This window comes from Crocuta crocuta, unplaced genomic scaffold (assembly GCF_008692635.1).
Source record: "Crocuta crocuta isolate KB4526 unplaced genomic scaffold, BGI_CrCroc_1.0 scaffold102, whole genome shotgun sequence".
Taxonomy (NCBI): Eukaryota; Metazoa; Chordata; class Mammalia; order Carnivora; family Hyaenidae; genus Crocuta; species Crocuta crocuta.
Genome location: NW_027530019.1, coordinates 12,618,407 through 12,632,046, shown reverse-complemented (window position 1 = coordinate 12,632,046; position 13,640 = coordinate 12,618,407). Strand labels below are relative to the sequence as shown.

General features: G+C 42.3%; 1 protein-coding gene across 1 annotated transcript in view; it reads left to right on the top strand.

Moving 5' to 3' along the window:
* The first annotated feature begins 12,003 nt into the window (after positions 1-12,003).
* The window catches only part of RAD51 (RAD51 recombinase), a 37,255-nt gene continuing 35,618 nt past the window's right edge, over positions 12,004-13,640 (top strand). The window contains exon 1 of the mRNA XM_077764678.1: positions 12,004-12,412. The gene's annotated coding sequence lies outside the window, so the exon portion shown is untranslated. The remainder of the gene's footprint in view (positions 12,413-13,640) is intronic.

The window sequence follows — 13,640 nt, the reverse complement described above, 5'->3', positions numbered from 1 at the left end:
CTGAAGTGGGGCATGAACTCACGAGGTGTGACATCATGACCTGAGCTTATCATGGCGTGAGCCAAAGTCAGATGCTTAATTGACTGAGCCACCCAGGTGCCCCTAGAATGGGTAACTTTTTAAGTGGAAAATAAGGAGGTGCCTGGATGGCTCAGTGTTGTTGAACATTGGACTTTGGCTCAGGCCATAATCCTATAGCTCGTGAGCTCTACACTGACAACTCAGAGCTTGGAGCTTACTTCAGATTGTGTGTCTCCCTCTCTCTGTGTCCCTGTTCCCCCTCAAAAAAGACTAAAAAAATTTAATAAAAATTAAAAAATAATAAAATGGAAAATAAGGAGCCCCTGGCTGGCTCAGTCAGTGAGTGGACCATGCAATTCTTGATCTCAGGGTTGTGAGTTTTACCATAGAGATTACTAAAAAAATAAATAGGGTCAACTGGGTGGCTCAGCAGGTATAAGCATCCCAACTCTTGATTTCGGCTCAGGCTATGATCTCACAGGTTCGTGAGATTGAACCCCAGGTCATGCTCTGCAATGACAGCACAGAGCCTATTTGGGATTCTTTCTCTCCCTCTCTCTCTGCCCCTCCCCTGCTTGCACTCATGCATATACCCTCTCTCTTGCTCAAAATAAGTAAAGAAATAAAATGGAAAGTAAGTGCTGAGGGAGATATGGAGAATTCAGAACCTTGTGATTGCTAGTGAGAATGTAAAACTAAGAAGCGCACAGAATTCTCTAAACACTTTTATGCAACTTTAAGTTCAAAAGGCTGTCATTTTAGTTTTTCTTTACAGGCTTCCAGCCCAGCACAGAGCCCAACATGGGGCTTGAACTCATGACCCTGAGATCAAGACCTGAGCTAAGCTTGAGTCAGACGCTTAACCAACTGAACCATCCAGGTGCCCCAAAACACAGTAATTTTAAACATTACTTGTAGAAATTCTAAAAATAATGTCAGATTTTATAGGGAAACTCTAAAGCACAAATTCTCAGAAGCAGTCACTGTCAACTTGTCAATTGTCAATTTCAGTATTTATAATTAACTAGTATGGTTTTCAAGTCACCCAAGGATGCTGGTAGAGTGATCATGGGATAACCTCATACAGCTGAATGTCCAAGGAAGCACTCATTGATATTTTATGTATTTTGGGGTTTTCGCTGTTTATTTATGACAAATATTCTGCATCTGTGATTCTCTGTAGTCAAAAATTCTTTGAAATGGGGTCTTGGCCAGTCAGAGAATAGAGTCATCTGAATTACCCTTCCTTTGAATGGGCCTGTAGATAGTGAAGGTTTTAAACTGGCTGTTGAACCTGGCTGTCACCTTGTCAACTTCAGCCTTATTCATCTGGAGGAACCTGTGGTCCTTGGCACTGACAACATTGTTGCTGGCTGAGCATTCTGCGACACATTCCAGGTCCATCAACTGGCTGGAGTCATTTTGCATGTGGAGGGCAGACCTGGTTCTGCCAGGCCACAGGACCTACCTGGTGCCAGCCGCCACGATCAGTGGGAGCAGGGAAAGTCATCAGTATTTTATATAAATAGAAGACTGCTTGCTAGGGGCTTAGGTTCTAAAATTCCCATTCCTATACTCCACAGATGAGCAGAATCACTGAAAAGCTCCCAGCACCCTGGAGGTAGGGCAAGTCTTCTAACCCAAGATGATTAGTTGGGGACATTCATTATTGTTTGGGATGATTGGAGTGTCCAGTTGGCCAGTGTGCCTGGTAATAATATGTCCAGAGTGGTCAGCTTCTAGGTAGTCTTAGCTGATTGTGTGCCAGGCTATCTGCTTCATATGGTTTGTTTACTGAATACAAGTTTTTCAGCTATTCCTCTGTATTTGGATAAAAATTGTTTTGGGAGTATGTCCAAGGCTAGCTCTTACTGAGATAGGGGTGAAGATTTTCACCATCTTCTGATAGAACCTAAATTCCAATGCCTCTGCAATGTCTCTGCCCTGATGAAGGTGGAGAGCAGGTTCTCTCCCTTTCCTTCTTTCCTTAGAGGCCTTTTCTGAGTTCAGACTGAACTTAGTTCTCAGTTAAGACTGAGTTAAGACTGTATGAAGCAGTACAGCTAAGTCTGACCCAAGTTTCTGCTATAAACATCCTGTGGCGATTGCTGGCAGCAATTAACCTGTTTGACTTGAATTTTCCTCACTTCTAAAATAATAGTACTACTTTCTCACATGTTAGTTTTTGTTTAATGTTTGTTTATTTTTGAAACAGAGAGAGAGAGAGAGAGACCATGAGTGGGGGAGTGGCAGAGAGAGGGAGATACAGAAATTGAAGCAGACTCTAGGCTCTTTCTCACAGTATTAGTATTAAATGAGTTCATGTATATAAAGCCCTACACAAAGTAAGTACTCAACAAATGGTAAACATACAACATATTTTTAATATATACAGAGTACTTGGAAAATTTAATTACTAAGAAGCAGATTGGATTGTTTGATACACATAACCTATGTAATATTCTTATTTTTAAAACATGTTTACCCTAAATCTAATCATGAGGAAGTAAGTAGCCAAATCCAGATTACTGGACATTTTCTAGACAACTTGCTTGGCATCTTCAAAAATGTCAGTGTCATGAAATCAAAACAAAAAGACAGGGGATCTCTCCTAGATTACAGGAGACTAAAGATACTTTTGAAAGGCAATGCTTGATCCTTGTTTGAATCCTTTATTAAAAAACACAAGAGGTGCCTGGGTGGCTCAGTTTTTTAAGTGTCTGACTCCAGCTCAGGTAGCGATCTCACGGTTTGTGAATCTGAGCCCCAGGTCCGGCTCTGTGCTAACAGCTTGGTGCCTGGAGCCTGCTTCGGATTCTGTGTCTCCCTCTCTCTGCCCCTCTTCCACTTGCACTCTGTCTCTCTCTCTCAAAAATAAAGTAAATATTAAAAAATAAATAAAAACCCCCCAACCAAAGGGCACCTGGCTGACTTAGTCAGAGGAGCTTATGATGACTCTTGAGCCTGAGGTCATGAGTTCGAGCCCCACATTGGGTGTAGAGATTAATTAAATAGTTAAATTAATAAATAAATAAAATTATAAATAAATAAATAGAACTTAAAAAACATACTAAACAATAAAATTGAATTTTACAACTTAAATTTACACTTAAAGTAATTTATTCAACAATTCATGAATCAAGTGGCATCCCATCTAGCAATAGAAAGGAACTCTGATGGACTGTACAAAGTGGAAGGTTTTTTTAAAGGCCAAAAGGGGCAGGGAAAGAAATTAGTAAAGAATGCATTGTTTCATGCAAGGTTGCCCTTCTGAAGGGAAGGGCAGGGATCTGGTGGATTCTCTCACTAGTGCTAACTAGGTAATTCCATGTTGACCAGTTAAAGGTTACATTCCAGAAATGCTAGAACTGAAATTATGTTAAGTATTAAGTTTTGGTTTGCTCTGACATGGAGCTTAGCACAAATGACTCTATTTTGGGTATATTGCTCCTTTTTTAACACCTGTTAAGGATATTTTGAGAATACTTGGAAATCTGAATGTAAACCATATATTAGATAATATTCTTGTATCAATGTAAATTTTTTGGGTGTGATAACGGTATTGTAGTTATATAGGAGAATGTCCTTATTAGAAAATACATGTCTGCAACTTATTTTCAAATGGCTTTTTAAAAGTGTATGTGTGTGCATGTATGTCTGTGAGAGAATGAAAACAAGAGTGTTTCGTTGCACTGTTCTTTTCAACATTTCTGTAGGCTTGATTTTTTCAAAATGGAAATAAAAAGAGGTTTGCTTGATGACTGAGTAACTAAAGGTAGTATAGTTCTGAGAATGATTTCATCAAGGTTGTAGGGAAGTTTTGTTCCATAAGGTAGACATCTTCCTTCGACTACTTTTTAAAAAGTAAACTCTTGGGGTGCCTGGGTGGCTCAGTCGGTTAAGCGTCCAACTTCGGCTCAGGTCATGATCTCACGGTTTGTGGGTTCAAGCCCTGCATCGGGCTCTGTGTTGACAGCTAGCTCACAGCCTGGAGCCTGCTTCAGATTCTGTGTCTCCCTCTCTCTCTGACCCTCCCCTGCTCATGCTGTCTCTCTCTCTCAGAAATAAACATTTAAAAAAATAATAAATTTAAAAAATTAAAAAATAAAAAATAAACTCTAGAACTAACATGGGGCTCAGCTGACAGCCCTGCAAGAGTGGCATGCTTTACCGACTGAGCCAGCCAGACACCCCTTCCTTCAACTAATTTTTTATGTTTATTTATTTTTGAAAGAGAGAGAAACAGAGTGTGAATGGGGGAGAGGCTGAGAGAGGGGGAGACACAGAATCTGAAGCAGGGTCCAGACTCTGAGCTGTCAGCACAGAACCCAATACAGAGCCCCAAACTGGCGAACTGGGAGGGAGATCATTACTTGAGCCGAAGTCAGAAGTTTAGCCAATTGAGCCACCCAGGTGTCACTTAAGCAATTTTTTATCCCAAATTTGATTTCTTCCTTCCCTAGACTATGGCAAATTCTTGCTCTTTTTTTTTTTCTTTTTTTTTTTTTTTTTTTTAAGAATACGAGCAGGAAAGAGGGACAGAGACAGAAGTGAGAATCCCAGGCAGGCTCTTTCCTATAGGCACAGAGCCAGGTGGGGATGGATCCCATGACCCTGGGATCATGACCTCAGCCAAAATCACAAGTTGGTGGCTCAACTGACTAAGCCACCCAGACACCCTGCAAATTCTTGCTCACTTTTTTTTCTTTGGAAACATCAACTGGTTTATTCCAGGCCCAACCTTCCTACCCCCATACACACATGGACCCTGGGTGGGCACAGAGGCCTTGTGCTGTGGCCTGACCACCAGCCCCTCTGGTGATGGCCCAGTTGTAGTTCTTCTGGAAGTCTGATGCTTCTTCCACCCATGCCTCCAGTTTCTCTCAGGTGATGAAATGTTTCGCCTCTTCCTGCAGCTGTTACACCTTCCTGATCCTTTGGCTGCTCCCAGGCCTACACCTCTGGGCCCACCGGGCCTTCTCCATCTGCCACTGCTCCTGCTCCCGCACTTCCTGCCGCAGCCTCCCTAACCAGAGCTCGGGCAGCGGCTGGTTCTCTGCCTGGTTCCTGGCCACCAGGTTAGGTACTCAGCTGCACCCTGCAGCATCTTACCCTCTGCCAGGATCCCTGCCCGGGCTTAGTGCACCACACATTGGACATGAACTCCAGCCTGAGGGCGTGCATCATCTGGCAGTACTGACTAATGCTAAGTCCGCAGGTCTGCATGAAGAACTCTACAGAACCCACCTTGCGCAGGGTCGCCACGCCCCCGACCTTGGACTTGGCCGGGGCTGGGCAGTGTCCTGGCAGGTCTTACAGCCACGTATGGGCAGCAGCAGTAGAGCCCACAAATTCTTCCTCTGAGTGTTCCCCCATCCTTTAAAATTTTTCCAAAAAGGCAAGTCTTACTAAGTATTCTTTTTTAAAAATTGGATCTAAGTCTGTATTATTTTTTAGTTTTTGAGTGGGTATACATTCGCATGGTCTTAAATTCACAAAGTACAAAAAGGAAAGGAAAAAGTTTCCCTTTTATTCTGTCCTCAGACACACAGTTTCCCTTCTTGGAGACAACCAGTGTTCTAGTTTCTTGTCCACCCTTCCAAAGCTATCCTGTGTACAAAAGCGAACGTGTGTGCAAGTAATTATGAGTGTATAAATATATATTTCTTGTCTCCCTTTTTTTACACAGATAATAGTCCATCAATACACACTGTCCTTCATTTTGCCTTTTTCACTTAACTAAATATCTTGACAGGTTCAGACCAGTACAGAAAGAACTTCCAACACAGTTTTTCCTTTTAATTAAATAGTCCACAGGATGAAGGTATCATACCTCTATGGATAAACATGTAGGTAGTTTACCACCTTTTGCTACTGCAAACAATGCTGAAATGTTGCATAATTGTGAGCTTATCTGTAGGACAGCTTCTTAGAAATGGAGCTGTTGGGTCAAAGCCTAGTTGCATTTGTAATTTTAACAGATACCACCAAATTGCCCTCTAAAATACTATTAATCCTACTATCAACAAGCACCTGGTTCCCTAAATTTACTAATCCAGTACATTCCAAACTTTTTGATGATACCTCGGGTTTTAATTTGCATTTTCTCAGTATGTGTGAGGTTGAGTTTCTTTATATATATTTTAGAGCAATTTTTATTTCCTTTTCTGTGTATTGTGTATTGATAAAGTTTGCCCATTTTTTTGAGTTCTCTTTCTCACTGATTTGCAAGACATCTTTAGGTATAAGAGAAAATAAACCCTTTGTGATTGTGGTGTGCTAAATTTCTCCCTAGTTTGTAGTTTTATTTGACTTTATTTATGATGGGTTCTGCCATTTAGAATTTTAAAGATATGTAGTCACATGTATTAATATTTTCTTTTATAGTTTTTGAGTTTGTGTTATACTTAGATTTTCCCCACTATAAGATCTATGGTTTCTCATAGACTTTTATGACTTAATACTTTACATCTTTGAACCAACTGGAAATTTATCCTAACATAAAGTATGAGATAAGGATCCAAATTAATTTTTTTTCCTGATGACTATGGGGGTTTTCCAGCATGATTTAAAAAACAGGCGGTTTCCCCCACTGATTTGCCATGCCTTTTTTTATCTTCTACTAGATTTCTCAATGTATTCCTATCTGAGTGTGGTAGGTAGAATAATAGCCACCACCCTCACCCCTCCCACAACCAAGATGTCCACATCCTGAAACCTGTGAATGTTGCCTTATATGGCAGTTAGAGACTTTGCAGAGGTTTTGAAGGATCTTGACATGGGGAGACTATTTTGGATTAGCTAGGTAGGCCCAGTGTAATCACAAGGGTTTTTTATAAGAGGAAGACAGAATGTCAGAGTCAGAGATAGAGATCTGATCATGGAATTAAAGATCAAAGTCACTGTTGACTTTGAAGAGGGAGGAATCTTGAGCACCTCTGACATGAACTCCAACCTGAGTGCACGCACTGTCTGAGGGTAATGTAAGTAAGGTGGCTCAGAATACAGATGCCCCTGGGGCGCCTGGGTGGCTCAGTCAGTTAAGCGTCTATTTGGATCAGGCCCTGATCTCAGAGCTTGTGAGTTGGAGCCCTGCATCTGGCTCTGTGGTGACAGCTCAGAGCCTGGAGCCTGCTAAGGATTCTGTGTCTCCCTATGCCCTTCCCTGACTCACAGTTTGTCTCTGTCTCTCAAAAATAAGTAATCCTTTAAAAATTAAAAAAAAAAAAAAAAGGGGGGGGCCGCCTGGGTGGCTCAGGCGGTTAAGCATCTGACTTTGGATCAGGTCATGATCTCACTGTTCATGGGTTCAATCCCCGCGTCGGGCTCTGTGCTGGCAGCTAGCTCAGAGCCTGGAGCCTGTTTCGGATTCTGTGTCTCCCTCTCTCTCTGACCCTCCCGTTCTCGCGCTGTCTCTCTCTCTCTCAGAAATAAGTAAAACGTTTTAAAAAATTAAAAAAAAAAAACACGCAGATGCCCCATGGGGTGCCTAAGTGGCTCAGTCAGTTAAGCTTCCAACTTTGGCTCAGGTCATGATCTCATGGCTTGTAAATTCAAGCTGCCCATCTGGGCTCTGTACTGACAGCTCAGAGCCTGAAGCCTGCTTCAGATTTTGGATTCTGTGTCTCCCTCTTTCTCTACCTCTCCCCTGCTAACTCTTTGTCTCTATCTCTCAAAAATAAATGTTGGGGGGAAAATGCAGATGTCTCTAGAAGCTGAAAAAGGCAAGGTTTTGTCCTAGGATTTCTAGAAGAGCCACAATTCTGCCAAGACCTCGATTTTAGCCTAGTGAAACCCATTTAGGAATGACCTCCAGAACTGTAATACGTTTTTGTTATTTTAAGCCACTAAATTTGTGATAATATGTTACACCAGCAATAGGAAACTAAGGCACTGATAAAAATATTCTATTCTATTGACCCATCTTATTGTACAAGTACTTTGTAATTATTGTAGTTTTATAATATGTTTTAATATCTGGTCAGTTCAGGATCTATTATTTTAGAGTTTTCCCGGCTCTTCTTGCTTTTTAATTATATCATATAAATGTAAGAACTAGCTTTTTCTGTTCCCCAAAAAATCTTGCTGTCATTTTTACTGAGATCATGATATATTAAAGATCAACTAATGGAAAACTGACATCTTTAACAAACTGAGTCTTCCGATAGTATGCTTTTCTGTTTTGTGTCCTACTTTGATATCTTAAAGTTTCCTTCATATAGGATTTACACTTTTCTTGTTAAACTGATTCCAAGGCATTTTATGTTTTTGTTACAATTTTTAAATTATCATCATAGGGTCAAAATAAATTCAAACCAAAAGTTCATATAATATACAAAAGAATACAGAGGAAGGCAAAGTCATCCAAAATCTTAGTACTGGGCATCCTCCCACATACTAGGTACTCTTAGCCATAAAGAAGAGCAATGGCTCTTGGGTAGGTAACCAATGGTGGTTGTCATGAATCTCATTGGGATTTCGATTGGGAATTTGTTGATGTTGGAGAATTTTCAACTTTATAATTTTGAGCCTTCTCCTCTGAGAAGACAGTTTCAGAGAATTCTCCATATAAGTCCTGAACATTTCTCAAAGTTTATTTCTAGACACTTATGGGTTTTGTTGCTACTGTGAATGGGATCTTTTTTCTATTACATTCTCTAATTAAGACTCAATTAAGTGCTGATCTTTTTATATTTTGTAATTGGTTACACTAATGTACTTTCTTTCATTTTTTAGTTATTTTGAGCAGGGGGGTAAGGGGCAAAGAGAGAGGGGGAGAGAAAGAATCCCAAGCAGGCTCCACAGGGTCAGCGCAGAGCCCAATGGGGGTTCAAACTCACAAACTGTGAGATCATGACATGAGCCCGAATCAAGAATTGGACAAGTAACTGACTGAGCCACCCAGGCACTAATATATCTTCTTATTGTCCTTTAAACGATCCAGGTATATAATCATACCTATAAATCTTTCCCAACATTTATATCTTTCATTATTTTATTTTTTAAAATTTGTTTTATGTGTATTTACTTTTGAGAGAGAGAGCACAGGTTGGGGAGGGGCAGAGAGAGAGGGAGACACAGAATCCAAAGCAGGCTCTGAGCTGTCAGCACAGAGCCTAACGCAGGACTTGAACCAATGAACCATGAGATCATGACCTGAGCTGAAGTCAGATGCTTAACCAACTAAGCCACCCTGGTGCCCCTATTATCTTTACTTATTACACTCAGTGATACTTTCTGAACAATAGTAAATAATCGTAGCAATACATAATTTTGTTCTTGATTGGTTGATACTTTTTTTTGAAACATATAACAGAGAGCACACCAGCAGGAGAGGGGCAGATAGAGAGGGAGAGAAGAAATCCCAAGCAAGCTCTATGCCTGCCATAGAGCATGATGAGGGGCTCAGTCTCACGACAGTGACATCATAATCTGAGCCAAAATCAAGAGTCGGATGAAGGACACTTAACCAACTGAGCCAACCAGGCTCAGATGATATTTATCTCTACAGATTATCTCTACAGATCTCTACAACATTGATATTTCTCTCTACACCCAACGTGGGGCTAGAACTCACAAGAGTCACGTCCTCCTCCTAGTGAGCTACCCAAGGTGCTCCTGTTCTTGATTTTAATCAAAATATTTCTAACATTTTACCAGTAAGCAGATAATGGTAGCTTGTTTGGGATATCTATGTTTTTTTCCTGATCATGCTAAGAAAACATCTATCTAATTCCTTTTTATTCATTTTTTTAATGTTAATTTTTGAGACAGAGTGGAAGCAGGGTAGGGGCAGAGAGAGGGGGAGACACAGAATCCGAAGCAGGTTCCAGACTCTCAGCTGTCAGCACAGAGCCTGATGCAGGCCTCAAACCCGAATCCATGAATCGTGAGATCACGACCTGAGCTGAAGTCAGAGGCTTCACTGAGCCACGTAGCCACCCCTTTAATTCCTTCTTACCTTTTCCTCCTCTTAATCAGGAATTCATGTTGAATTTTATTGAATGCTTTTTCAAAATAATGAAATTAACAAGTTTCCTCCTTGACCTATTAATATGGTCAATTATAATAGATTTCCTAATAGTGAATCATCCTTATACTACTCAATTGTTTTCACTTTGACATGGCAATAGATTTCCCTTTATATGCTCCAGGCTGCCTATGCCATGAGATTATTTTCCTTGAGACAAAAGATTATGTTTCTGATGATTACATTTTGGTTTTACTAGAGGTTAGCTCCTTGAGATTTCAGATAGGTCATTCAGATTGTAATTTAGGATATATTCAAAACTTTTCAACCACACATTTATAAATTTTCACATGGATTGCTTCAACTGTTAGCAAGAAATCTAGTTTTCTTATTTCCAAGTGTTTAGTGGGTTGTCTAACTCAATTGGTTAGAAAACTACTCAAACTGGTTTAAGCAGAAGAAATGGAAGGGACATTTATTGGAGTGTAGGAGTATCTCATAGATCTCAAGAACAGTAAGTGCTACTGGGACTCTTGAGAAATTGGAAATATCTGGAAAGCAGTGAGATTTCAGAATGGTCTCTTTCTCAATGTCTCAATTTCTTAACCGTTCTACAGACAGGGTTTCTCTGGTTTCACATCCACATAGCCACAGGAATTTGATTTTAATGAAAGGTCAAAGTCACATTATGATTTCATTCAGCAAAGAGGGGCTGTGGGTTTGCAGATGTTCTAAGTGTGTGAAGAATGAGAGGTAAAGGTGGGTATCTTTGGTACGGAAGGCAGTTGACTATTATCTCCAGGTACTATCTGTAATCAGAAAGCTAGGTTGATTCTACCTCTAGAATGCTTCCTTAATTTGTTCTGTCATTGCTCCAGCTCAGACAAGCCTTCATCACTTGTCTGAAATATTGCAAGGGCTTACTAAAAGTTTTTGCTGTCCTTACTCTCACTTTCCTAAAATCTCTCTTTCATTGTCACAAGACGAGAGAATTAAATAAAAACTTTATGAACTTTAAAGCACTCCACAAATAAAAACTAGTGTGAGGGGGAATAGACTTAAATAAGTCTAAATAAAACTACTGAGGGGGGAAATTGGGGAAAAAAAAAACAAAAGCCCATAGGACTCGTCTGCTCAAAAACTTTAAATGATTGCCCCATTACTTAAAGAATAAAGACCAAAAAGCTCCAGACATGTTCTTAAGCTCCTTCATAACCTGAACTAAACATTAACTTTCCAGTATCAGCACCTCCACAATACTTTTCTTCCCTCATCAGACAATATTCCTTAATCATGACGTTAATTTCCACGCCTAATCTGATCTCCTCGCTTCTGTCTTCCGTCTCTTTGCCAAGGAAACCTCATTCACTCTTTAAAACCAGAATCACAGGTCAATCTTTCTAGTAAACCATTCCCAAAATCAACGCCTCCTTCCTCCGGAGGCTTGCAAATCTCCAGTGAAGTACCAGAGCTTGACTAATATTTCAGCCATTTTTCTCCCATTCGCTTTGTTTTCCAGTTCCATCTGGCTACTCGAGCATCCCTAGCCCCACTATCTCCAGAGGCCTGGAAAACGCCAGGCTCCGGGAATTTGAATCGGAAGTTCAGAGCAATCTAAAGCGCGAAAAGCCCATGTTTAGCTAGATACTTTACAAGCAAAATCAAGAACCACGCTCTGCAGCGAGGCTTCTCCCCCGAGGGGCTGAGGCACTAAAACAGGCGTGCGCCCGCGGTGCATACTGGGAGATGGAGTCTCCGGGCGACTCCACTACCTCCTGGGAGTTGTAGTCCTCGGTCTGGTGAAAGAAAAGAAGGCAGCGACTCCCAAACTTTGAGTTAGTTTTCAGAGGTAAATGGAAGAGGGAAATTCATAACATCATGCAAGGTCAAGTGCCCTAGACCCATCACTCGGGCTCGGGAGCAGCATCTGAAGGGGCTGGAAGGCAGAGCCGAGGAGGGCGGGGCGACGTTACGTTGACGCTGGCGTGACTCCGCCAGAGAATTTGGCGGGATCTCTGAAAACTGCAGAGAGAGAAGTTCATAACAAGCAAGGTGAAAGTTCTCTAGGCCAATCTCTGGGGATGGCGAACAGCGTCGGACCGGACTAGAAGGCAGAGCCGCGGAGGGCGGGGAGACGTTACGTTGACGCTGGCGTGACCCAGCCTGAGAAGTTGGCGGGATCACCGAAAGCTGCAGCCCCGAGCGCGCGCCGTGGCCTGAAATCGAGGGCTGAGGAGAGCGGAGACGCACCCGGAGTGGGATAGTTGGGAGCCACGTTTCGCCTGGGTGGTGCCCAGAAGGCCGGAACAAGTGGGCCGCAAGCGAAGGGGTCTGGGGTCCGTCCGGGTCGGGTGCGGACCGAGGCAGCGGACGGAAGTCGGAGCTCTCAGCCCGTCGGAGCGAGGAGCGCCGCGGACCGAGGTGAGTGTGTCAGGAGCGGACTTGGCCCCTTTTTGCCTCAGAGTTAAGTCCCGTCCTGAGCGGGCCCCTTGTCGGAGCCCCCCGTCGGGCTTCTGGGACCCCTCAGCGCCGAATGAGTTGGCCGGGGTGGAGCAGGGGCATGCCCGGGCCCGACCCATCGTCAGAGCTTGTGGCGAAAACGGTGGCGGGCCCCAGGCTCCAGAGCTGCGAGGAACCTTTCAGAAACCTTCATTTCTAACACCCATTTTATGGGCGGGGGCGAGAAAGCCGAAATTCCGAGAGGCGTAGTGATTTAATGTCTCAGCTGTTTCTGCCCGGGCCGGGGCTTCCGGATTTCCGGTCCGTACTCTTTCCATTACACCCAGCTGTGCTTACAAGTACCCCCTCCAGTTTCCAAAAAGGGGGTTGCATTACTTAAGAAGGAAGGCCGTTCAATATGGTCTGTAGTAAGGTGGGTTTTTGTTTTTTGGTTTTTTTACCTTGTAAAGTGAAGTGTAATATGCGTATAGAGAAATGCACCCATCCCAAAGTGGACACGGTGCCGTGAATTATTTAGGAAAGAATATACGTATGTAATCACTGCTCAGGTCAAAAACTAGAATGTCGTGGGGCGCCTGGGTGGCTTAGTCGGTTAAGCGTCCGACTTTCGCTTAGGTCATGATCTCGCGGTTCGTGGGTTCGAGCCCCGCGTCGGGCTCTGTGCTGACTGCCAGCTCAGAGCCTGGAGCCTGTTTCAGTCTGTGACTCCCTCTCTCTCTGACCCTCCCCTGCTCGCTCGCTCACTCTCTCTCTCCCTCTCCTAGAAATAAAAAAGAAAAAAAAAATTAAAAAAAAAAAACTAGAATGTTGTCAGCACCCCAAAAGCCTTCCTTGTTAACCCTCCAGTATGTTTCCTTTTCTCCTCAAAGGTAACCACTGTATTGACTTCTAATACCAGTGACTAAATTTGCCTGTGTTTGAATTTTTTAATAAGTAATGGTCTTTATATTTTGTGTGTCAGGTTTTGCTTAACTTTCTGTCTGTAGGTTTATACGTATCTTTGTATATGGCAGTAGTTCTTTCTTGTTGCTGTATTGAATTCCTTATTCATTCTGCCCATGGTGGGCATTTGGATTGTTTCCAGTTTTTGGCTTTTAATTTTTATTTTATTTTCTTTTTTAATTTAATGTTTATTGTAGACAAAGAGAGCGAGCTGGGGAGTGGCCGGTAGGGAGGGAGACACAGAATC